Consider the following 10,730-nt stretch of genomic DNA (forward strand, 5'->3'; position numbering starts at 1 on the left):
TTTTTGAGTGTTAGTTCTAGAAGGTCTTGTAGGTCTTCATAGAACTGTTTAACTTGAAACCATTCAACCGTTCAATTTGAAAGGAACAAGCGGTCAACCTTCTGACTTTCCACTAATTCCCACTTTCAGCATGCTAAATCGCTTGAGTTATGTCAGACTCTTTGCGACCCTACGGACGACAGCCTGCCAGGCTCCTCTGTCCATGGGATTCCCCAGGCAAGACTACTGGAGTGGGTTGCCATGGCCTCCTCCAGGAGATCTTCCAGAGCCAGGGATTGAATCCGCGTTTCTTATGTCTTCTGCATTGGCAGGCGGGTTCTTTACCCCTAGTACCACCTGGGAAGCCCCAATTCACCCTTTATAGCCTATTTATTTATAACCCCTGTCCCATCTAAATCACGACCCATGGCGGCCGCGGGAGACACAGCATTTGGTCGGCCTCTATTCAGTGTTCCCTGTACTTCCATTCTGGTGTCTCTTTGACCATAACGTCCTAGAAGGCACACTTATCACCGCGTCTCTGCAGGTGAGAAGCAGAACTTCACGGGAAGTTCGGGCAGCATCCTCTAGGTGGTCCAGGGTGGTGATGTGAACCTGCTCCATCAGGGAAGACTTTCGCTCACAACTTTCAGCATGAAGAATCTTGGCTTTTGGCCCTCATTTCAGACCCTTCACCCACTGAGATGAGATGGTTCAGTTAGGCTTTCTTGGCAGCATTTCCTCTTCCAGCTTATACGATCCCCCACTTCCCTGGGTAAACCCTGGTCCTTGTTCAAGAACTGTTAGGCTGTATCCTGTTTCAATAAGATAAGTTACCTTATTATCTCCCATCCAAATTCCCCACGGCCAGTTGCTCAAGACCCTGGGATAATGCGAACAATGCTGACTTCTGTTCTCAGTTGCTGGTCTTTTTTTTTTTTTAAGAAACTTTTTTTCATGAAAACAAGAGGCAGTTTTCACAGGTGGAGTGCTGCGGCCTTTCTCTTCTAAGATCTGCATCTGCCAGCGTCTGACAATGCCATCTGGGGCCTCGGGGGCCAGTGCCATTCCAAACGGCTTCACGAAGCTCTCACTTGAGGAGGGGGACCGGGCACTGGCCAGCACACTGCAACCAGTGTGAGAAGCCACGCAGCTGGCTCTCTGTAACAGCCCCGCGTTGGAAGCAACCCAAATGTCCATCAGCTGTAGAAGGGAGAAATAGACGGTGGTGCGTTCACACAATGCAACACCCGCCGGCACAGAGAGTCAACCACCTCTCAGTTACCAACACATGGGTGAGCCTCACGGACGTGACGTGTGTGCAAGAGGGCAAGCACAAAAGAGGACATGCCGCAGCGTCCTACTGACAAAAAGCACAAATGCAGGCGAAATTCTTCAGTGGTGTTCGAAGTAGGATGCTGGCTCCTCTGGGGAGGGAGAATGAGGACTTCTAGTTCTGCTTCTTTCATCTGATGCTGATTCAACAGGTGCATTCGGTTTGCGAGGATTCACTCAGCTGGACACCAAGAGTATGAGCCTTTTTCTCATTGGCTTTGTCCAGGTGTGTTCTGATGCCTCTGTTTCTCAGCTCTATTTATTTATTAAACCTTTATTTTACATCGGGGCATAGCTGATTAACAATGTTGTATTGGTTTCAGGCGGACAGCGAAGGTACTCCGCCATACATACACATGTATCCATTCTTGCCCAAACTCCCCTCCTATCCAGGCTGCCACCTAACATTGAGCAGAGTGTCCTGTGCAGTACAGTGGGTCCTTGTTGGTGATCCATTTTAAACATAGCAGTGTGTACATGTCAACCCCATGCTCCCTAAATATCCCTTCCCCCTATTCTTCCCAGCTGGTAACCATAAGTTCCTTCTCTAAGCTCAGATCTATTTAACCTATGAAGATACACAACTATTTCTTCTAAAGCAGAGGAATCCCTGGAGAAAGAACCTATGAATTATCGTGGTTTTTTTTTTTTTTTTTTAATCTTTAAAATGTTAGACTCAGTTAGAGATCACACCTTAGGTATCTTGTGAATGTTACCAGACAGATTTATTCTTCAGGTAACAGTTTTATTCTTCTTACCTGACTGAACTGACTTTAGGAAATCATGAAAATCAGTTCTGTTTGCTTGACTGCTGGCACCACAATAATTCTTTTTTTGGCCTGGTGGCATGTGGGATCTTAGCTTCCCGGCCATGCCCCCTGTAGTAGAAGCACAGAGGCTTAACCACCGGACCACCCGTGAAGTTCTCCATAATAATTCTTTATAAGACGTTAGTTTTTTTTTTTTTTCCCCCCAAAACAGAAAAGAACCTTTTCGTGTCCCCTGAGGAATAGCTTATTGGGAGCAACTTTGAGGAAACAAGAAATCAGAAGGCGCTGTTAAAACCCACATACTCCCCTCATCAGCTCTAACCGCATCACGTAGGTCTCTGCAATGCAATTTCATTCTTTCTGGGCAGCGTGTACTGTTTAGGTGACTGAATGGAAGTCAGATTCTCAAATCTGTGGTTTTTAAAATGAAGTTCTCCTGAAATAGAACTCTTATTCAAGACATATAGGATGAGTCACTGCCATTGTTACCAGCAAGAAACTTGAATTGCATTTTAAAATCTCGTATCACTGTGACTGGGGCTCCCTGGTGGGTCGGTGGTAAAGAGCCCTCTTGCCAACGCAGGAGTCAGGGTTCAGGTCAATATGATCCCCTGGAGAGGGGAACGGCAGCCCACTCCAGTATTCTTGTCTGGAGAAGCCCATGGACAGAGGAGCCTGGCAGGGGCTACAGTGCATGGAGTTACAAAGAGCCGGACACAACTGAGCAACTAAACAGCCATCAGTGTAATAACGTTTAACTGACACATTCTCATAATGTCCCTGCATAATTTCCCCCAGCACGGAACTGGGACGTTTTCTCTTCAGAACCCGCCGTTTCAGCCTTCCCTGAAGGAGGAAAATTTCAAACCGCTCTTTTTAGAGCCCAAACTCACTTTGCTTTGTGTTGCATTCAAGTCTCTGAGCTAGTTGTTGTTGCTTAGTCGTTAAGTCACGTCTGACTCTTCTGTGACCCCATGGACTGGCTCCTCTGTCCATGCGCAGGTGGGCCTGGTTTAAGACCTGCCCGCCTCTTTCTTTGGTGTGATTTTTTTTTTAATGTGGACCATTTTTCAAGTCTTTAATGAATGTGCTGCAATATTTTTATCTCTTTTTCTGGCTTCAAGGCATGTGGGACCCCGCCTCCCCAACCAGGGATCAAACTGGCACCCCCTGCATTGGAAGATTAAGTCTTAACCACTGGATGGACAGGCAAGTCCCTTCGTAGTGAGATGTTAACCTCTCAGGACGTGTCCCTGACAGAGCCGTCACATTTACCATAAAAAGCCTGTGGCCTTGGCCTCTGCCAGGCTCTCCTGTCAATCATGGGCAGCCTTTCAGAAGTGAGGACTTGATGAGGTGGCCACTGAGTTGTTCATCAGAACTTCCTGACGAAGAAAGAAGGAAGATCACAAGCTCAGATGCCCCCAGGCCTCAGCAAGACTTCCAGAGCCAGGACCAACCTGGAAACCTGGTTATCAGCTTCAGGCCCAGAAGGGAGGGGCTGTGGGAAGGAAGGGTGGGGAAAGTCGACAGCTGGGCCTCCCGGAGGGCCTCACTTGCCGACGGAATCATCTGCACCCTTTTTCTAGATTCCACAAGCGCCAAAGGATTGATGCTGTCCAACTGTGGTGCTGGAGAAGACTCTTGAGAGTCCCTTGGACTGCAGGGATATCAAACCAGTCATCAGTCCTGAATATTCATTGGAAGGAAGCTCCAATACTTTGGCCACCTGATGGGAAGAACTGACTCACTCGAAAAGACCCTGATGCTGGGAAATATTGAGGGCAGGAGGAGAAGGGGACGACAGAGGATGAGATGGTTGGATGGCATCACTGACTCAATGGACATGAGTTTGAGCAAACTCCAGAGGATAGTGGAAGACAGGGGAGCCTGGCATGCTGCAGTCCATGGGGTCGCAAAAAGTCAGACATGACTTAGCAATTGAACAACAACAATACAATATTTGATTTCTCTTTCTGACTTACTTCACTCTGTATGAGAGTCTCTAGGTCCACCCACATATTGACAAATGGCACAATTTCATTCCTTCATTTGAAATCAAGTTTTGTTTTTTTTTTTTAAAGGGAGAAAAACAGTGAAAGCATTGAAAAACTAAGGCACTTGTTCTGAAAACCCAGAAGGATGACGGGGCTGCTTGAGGGGCCTGGTTAATTGGACACACCAACGACCGAGGCAGGAGGGACGGGAGCTGGACAGGTTCCCTGACGACGTGGGCTCTGGGGCCGTGCTCATCTTTAATGTATGGCTGTACTGTGTGCTCCTGACATCTCAAGCAGGGATGCGGGAGTCTGGGATGCTCTCCCAGTCACTCTTGGCTCCCTGTGAGCAATACCCTTCACATCTCATTAGACCTGCCTGCCTCCATCTGGACCCTGTCAACCTTGATCCCGAGCAGGGGGCAGGGAGTAGGTGAGTGGAGGGAGGTGTATGAGGCTCTGGAAAGAAGCGGGGCTGCCTGAGCCCCAAGACCAAAGTGGGTAAGAGTTTGGGCTTAAATGAAATGAAACTGGATCTGAGCTCCTCTACCAGCTGTGTCATTTTTGGCAAGTTACTCAACCTCTCTGTATCCCACTTTCCTCATTCATAAAATAGGGGCCACTAAAACTCACTGCACAATTGGCTTTTAGGGGACTTGCCTAGGGGTCCAGTGGTTAAGACTCCACGCTTTCGCTACAGGGGCGCAGGTTCAATCCCTGGTGGAGGGAACTATTATCCCTCATGACGTCCAGCTTAAAAAAAAAGAAAAAAAGCAAACTCATTAAGATGTATGTGTTACATGTGTGCAATTTAGTGTATCAACTATATCTGAATGAAGCTTATAAAAGATTGGCTGTGAGGATGAAATGAGCGCAAGACATGCAAGCACGTAGCCAGTACCTGGTACCTAGTGAGGCGTCAGCAAATGATAACTTAAAAAATATCCCCGGGGCTTCCCTGGTGGCTCAGTGGTAAAGAATCCGCATGCCAGTGCAGAAGGCAAGGGCTTGCTTGATCCCTGACCTGGGAAGATCCCACGTGCCATGGGGCAACTAAGCCCCTGAGCCACAACTACTGAGCCTTCGCTCTAGAGCCTGGGAGCTGCAACTATGGAGCCCGTGAGCGGCAACTACCGAAGCCAGAGCGCTCTAGAGCCTGTGCTCCACGGGAGAGGCCACCATAGTGGGAAGCCGGATCTCTGCAACTAGAGAGTAGCCCGAAGTCACTGCAATTAGAGAAAAACCCTCGCAGCAAGGAACACCCAGCACAGCCAAAAATAAACAAATAAAATCATAAAAAAAAAAATCTGCAAACCCCAATGCCATCTGCTGTGGACCCTCAGCTGCACCTTCCTCGCTGCTCCAGTGTTTTCTTCTGTGGGAATGACAAGTTTGGGCATCAACTGGAGCTTGAGGTTGGTCTATAACAGAAAGAAGAGACACCCCCCACCCCCGAACCCACCCACCACTGCCTCAGAGAGAGGAGTTCCACACTCTGATTCTGGCCGACAGACTTCCTGCTGAACTGAAACCTTCAAGATATGCTCAGAGGAGCCGCATGGTTTTCTTAATTTTTATCTTGTAAAAGGCAAAAAAAATATTGCAGCATAGCATGAAAACGATGACAAAGCTTCTATAAAAATCTAAGACACAAGTACTCCCTATATTACTTTGCTCCGACTGCCATGACAGAGGACCACAGACCACAGGGTTCAAACAGCAGAAATGCCTTTTCTCATTGTTCTGGAGGTCAGAAGGGCAAGACCAAGATGGCAGGAGGGTGGGCTTCTCCTGAGGCCCCCCTCCTGGACTTGTGGCTAGACCTCCGCTTGCGGCATTTTCACGTGGCCTCACTTCTGTGAGTGCGTGTGGGAGTGCTCAGTTGCTCAATTGTGCCCGACTCTGCAAGCTCATGGGCGGTAGCCCACCAGGCTCCTCTGTCCATGGGATTCTGCAGGCAAGAATACTGGGGTGGGTTGCCATGCCCTCCTCCAGGGGGTTTTCCCGACCCAGGGATCACACCTGTGTCTCCTGCCTTGGCAGGCAGGTGCTTTACCGTTGAGCCACCTGGGAAGCTGCTCTGTCGGTGTCTGTGTTCTAATCTCCTCTCCTTACAAGGACCCCACTCAAATCAGATGAGGGTCCACTCCACTGACTTCATCTATTTATTTATTTAAAAGTGTGTGCACAAGCTTATTGTTAATAGTAACAAATAGGTAACATTTATAGTTATGAAGAGTTGGAAACATATATTATGGTACAACTATTAAGGGCTGATGATAGACGCAACCATTTAGAAAAATCATAATTTAGAAGAATATTTAGTGACATGGTCCCTGATAGCTCAGTTGGTAAAGAATCCACCTGCAATGCAGGAGACCCTGGTTTGATTCCTGGGTTGGGAAGACCCACTGGAGAAGGGATAGACTACCCACTCCAGTATTCTTGGGCTTCCCCTGTGGCTCAGCTGGTAAAGAATCCTCCTGCCATGCAGGAGCCCTGGATTTGATCCCTGGGTTGGGAAGATCCCCTGGAGAAGGGAAAGGCTATACCCACTCCAGTATTCTGGCCTGGAGAATTCCACGGACTAGTCCATGGGGTTGCAAAGAGTCAGACACGACTGAGTGACTTTCACTTGGGAAAACACTCTTGATGTATATTAGATAAAACTAGAAAAAAACTGCAGCGAGAGGGATTTCCCAGGTGGCCCAGTCCAGGTGGTCCAGCAGTTGGGACTTTGCCTTCCAGCGCATGGGGTTCGAGTTTGATCCCTGGGGGGAGCTAAGATCCCGAAAGCCACACAGCCAAAAATCCAAAACATAAAACAGAAGCAACACTGTAACAAATTCAATAAAGATTTAGAGTAAATGCAGCAGGAATATATGCTATAATATCAGCACTGACTTTCTCCACAAAATTTTTAAATTAACTTTGTGTGTGTGTTACTCAGTCGGGCCGACTCTTTGCCACCCCATAGACTGTAGCCCGCTAGGCTCCTCTGTCCACGGTGTTTTCCAGGCAAGAATACTGGAGTGGGTTGCTATTCCCTGCTCCGGGGGATCTTCCCAACCCAGTTATTGAACCTACGTCTCCCATATTGCAGGCAGATTCTTTAGCATCTGAGCCACCAGGGAAGCCCTATTAACTTTCGTGTTTTTTAAATGATTTGCATAAATGTTGTTTGGTCGCTTTGTGACCCCATGGACTGCAGCATACCAGGCCTCCCTGTCCTTCACTCTCTCCTGGAGTTTGCTCAAACTCATGTCCATTTTAAAGAGTATATTTTTTTTCCCCATAAACAAATACTTTATAAAACATATGTATTTATTTATTTGATTGTGCTGGGTCTTAGTTGTGGCACATGGGATCGCCCATCTTTGGTGTAACCTGCAGGATCTTTAGTTGCACTTACCCGCTTTAACCTGAAAGCCCCTGAATGCAGTCACAGTCTGAGGCCCCAGGGGCTAGGACTTCAACATACGAATTGGGGAGGACAAGATTCAGCCCATTACACTCACCAGTGGTTAGTTTCCGGATGCTCCCACCATCTACTGCACCATGGTTGGGAAATCCCCAATGCTTGATGGATTGCCCCCATTTCTTTTAGGAAGGAGACGAACAGGCTGGCTTTATCAATCATGCAGAACATCATGGCTTAATCAGAACAGATCAAAGCAAAGGAAGTTAATGAAACCCTGGCTGCAGAAGTCGCTCTAGGTGTGTTTACTGAGAGATGGAGAGCAGACAATGATCCCAACAGTCAGGCTCACCTTGGCAGAGACCCCAGCGGAAGCCTGGACCCCATGCTTTCCCAGTTTGGCATTCCTGCACCTCAGGGTAGGTGGGGGGAAGGGTGGGGACAAGGGTTTCTGGCAAGAATAAGTTTCACCCAGATCACTTTTCCTTCACAAATGCCCCTTTCCTGGTAGGTGAGTTCAGTTCTAAGCACATTTGCATTAGGAAAGCACTGAAGTGGAAGAATGATGAGGGACTTCCCTGGTGGTCCAGTGGTTAAAACTCTGCTTCCAATGCTGGGGACGTATGTTCAATCCCTGGTCAGGGAACTAAGTACCCACATGTTGTATGGCACGGCCAAAAGAAAAAAAGAATGAGGAAAGAAAAGGTGCGGGTTATTGCAACAACTGGCAGATTTGACAAATGGACAGATTTTTAAAATATAAAGGAAATCAACCCTGAATATTCATTGGAAGGACTGATGCTGAGGCTTAAGTTCCAATACTTTGGTCCCCCTGATGCGAAGAGCCGACTCATTGGAAAAGACCCTGATGTTGGGAAAGATTGAGGGCAGGAGGAGAAGGGGATGACAGAGGATGAGATGGTTGAATGGCATCACCGACTTAAAGGACATGAGTTTGAGCACAATCTAGGAGATAGTGAAGGACAGGGAAGCCTGTTGTGCTACAATCCATGGGGTTGCAACGAGTCAGACACAACTTATCGACTGAACAACAACATTGAAAAGATATACAGTGCCAGTGTACATTGCATCTTATATGGGAGCTTTATATTTTGAATTACTACCACTATTTCGTCAGTTAGAAAGGGTCTGGTTTTTCTGTTAAAACAACACAGCCCAGTGGAGCAGAAGGAAAAGAAAGGGCTCAGCTTGTCGGGTTTAAGCTGGCCCTTGTCTGCCTCTCTCCTTTCACTCATTAAACTTCCTGCACATCTTGGTTTTGTCCCTTCAATGTCAGAGCTCATGAGGACTCTGCATATCCTGGACCCTCTGCTTGGAATCCTTCTTCCTCACGTCTCAGGATGGCTGACTCATTTTCATCCATCACGTCTCAGGTCAGAAGCATGCATCCCTAGAGAGGTTTCCCTCGCCCCAACTCCAGTATACACAATTCCAGTGATTCTCAAGTGTGGTTTCAGACCAGCGCTATCAGTCTCAGCTAAGAGCTTGTTAGACAAGCAAATCAACAAGCCTTACTGCCAACCTTGACCAGGAACTCTGAAAGCCCAGCCTAGCAGTTGTCAATTTAGCAAGCCTCCCAAGGGGCTTCTCAGCTGGTTTCCCAGGTGATTCAGTGGTAAAGAACCTGCATGCCAATGTAGGAGATGCAGGTTTGATCCCTGGGTGGGGAAGGTCCCCTGAAGAAGGAAATGGCAGTCCACTGCAGTATTCTTGCCTGGGAAATCCTATGGATGGAAGAGCCTGGTGAGCTACAGTCCATGGGGTCACAAAGAATTGGACACAACTTAGTGACTAAAGACAAAGCCCCCCAGGGGAGCTCATGTAAATTCAATGGGACAGCTCTGTCCCCCATTCCTTGATGTATTTCCTCTGTGGCTCCTATCACTCCAAAATTTCCTAATTTATTTGCTCATTTCTTGTCCAATTCCCCTTACTGGAGTCAAAGAATCCTAATGAGGGTGGAAAACTCCTCTGCCTTGATCACCACTATAAACCCTGACCAGCTGAGACCCCAGTGAGGTCTCAGTAAGTATCTGGTGCATCAGTGAATGAATGATTTGATGGAGAGATTACATGAGCAGAGACTTCAGAGTTGGACAGTGTGGGCTGAATCCCAACTCTGCTGCTGCCAACTGTGTAGCCAAGGCAGTCATACTTCCTAAGACTATTTCCTCCTCTGTAAAATGGGGTCAAACTAGGATCTATCTTAAGACTGTTGGAAGATAAAGTGAGGAAAAAATTTTTAAATCCATGGATAATGCAGCCAGTTAAGCCGACTGTGCTCTTTTCCCCATGGGGGCCCAGTGTGCAATGGCTGCAAACAGCAGCCGCCTTGGTAGTGTATGCAGCCTGTTGCCTGTACAGGTAGCCCTAAGGGACCTTGGAGACAACTCTTCCTAGTGGGCATTCATGACTGGCCTACTGTTTCTCAATCTAGACTCCAGACAGGTATGCGTGGTGCCTTTGGAAAGCCCCAGGGCACAGGGGCCAGGGTCCACATTGGCCAGGTCATAATGTTCATCTGCACCAAGCTGCAGAACAAGGAGCATGTGATTGAAGCCCTCCGCCGGGCCAAGTTCAAGTTCCCTGGCTGTCAGAAGATTCACATCTCCAAGAAGTGGGGATTTACCAAGTTCAATGAGGATGAATTTGAGAACATGGTGGCAGAAAAGTGACTCATCCCGGATGGCTGTGGGGTCAAATACATCCCTAATCGTGGTCCCCTGGACAAATGGCGGGCCCTGCACTCATGAGCATCATCAGCTCTGTTCCCTCCTTAATCACGCTCACCAATAAATGCTAGTTCCTGTCCAAAAAAACAAAAAAATAAATAAAATAAAATAAAATCCATGGATAAAATCCCACATTAGGTGCTTCATAGGTGCTTAATTGATGTATATTATTATTATTATTTAATGATAATACTTTATTTTAAAATTTTTGGCCACATTGAATGGCATGCAGGATCTGAGTTTCCTGACCAGGGCTTGAACCTGCTCCCCTGCAGTGGAATCACTGAGTCTTAACCACTGGACCGCCAGGGAAGTCCTTTGATATATATGATTATGATTATAGTTGTCATTAGATTAGCAATCCCCTCCTTCTTTATGATAAACAGAACAAAGGAGGCCCCTGGGGATGAGGGATCAGAGGGGAAATTTGAAGGAGAGGGAGAGGGTATAAGATGGGCAAAGAGAGTTATTAATATTG

The 10,730-nt window shown here is 47.4% G+C and overlaps 1 non-coding gene across 1 annotated transcript; it reads left to right on the forward strand.

The window, feature by feature from the left end:
- The first annotated feature begins 9,777 nt into the window (after positions 1-9,777).
- LOC133065706 (small nucleolar RNA SNORA70) lies at positions 9,778-9,912 on the forward strand. The gene has a single exon (XR_009694967.1). It is a non-coding gene; the product is annotated as a small nucleolar RNA SNORA70 (small nucleolar RNA).
- Positions 9,913-10,730: the final 818 nt, after the last annotated feature.

The sequence above is a fragment of the Dama dama genome, chromosome 11 (assembly GCF_033118175.1).
Source record: "Dama dama isolate Ldn47 chromosome 11, ASM3311817v1, whole genome shotgun sequence".
Taxonomy (NCBI): Eukaryota; Metazoa; Chordata; class Mammalia; order Artiodactyla; family Cervidae; genus Dama; species Dama dama.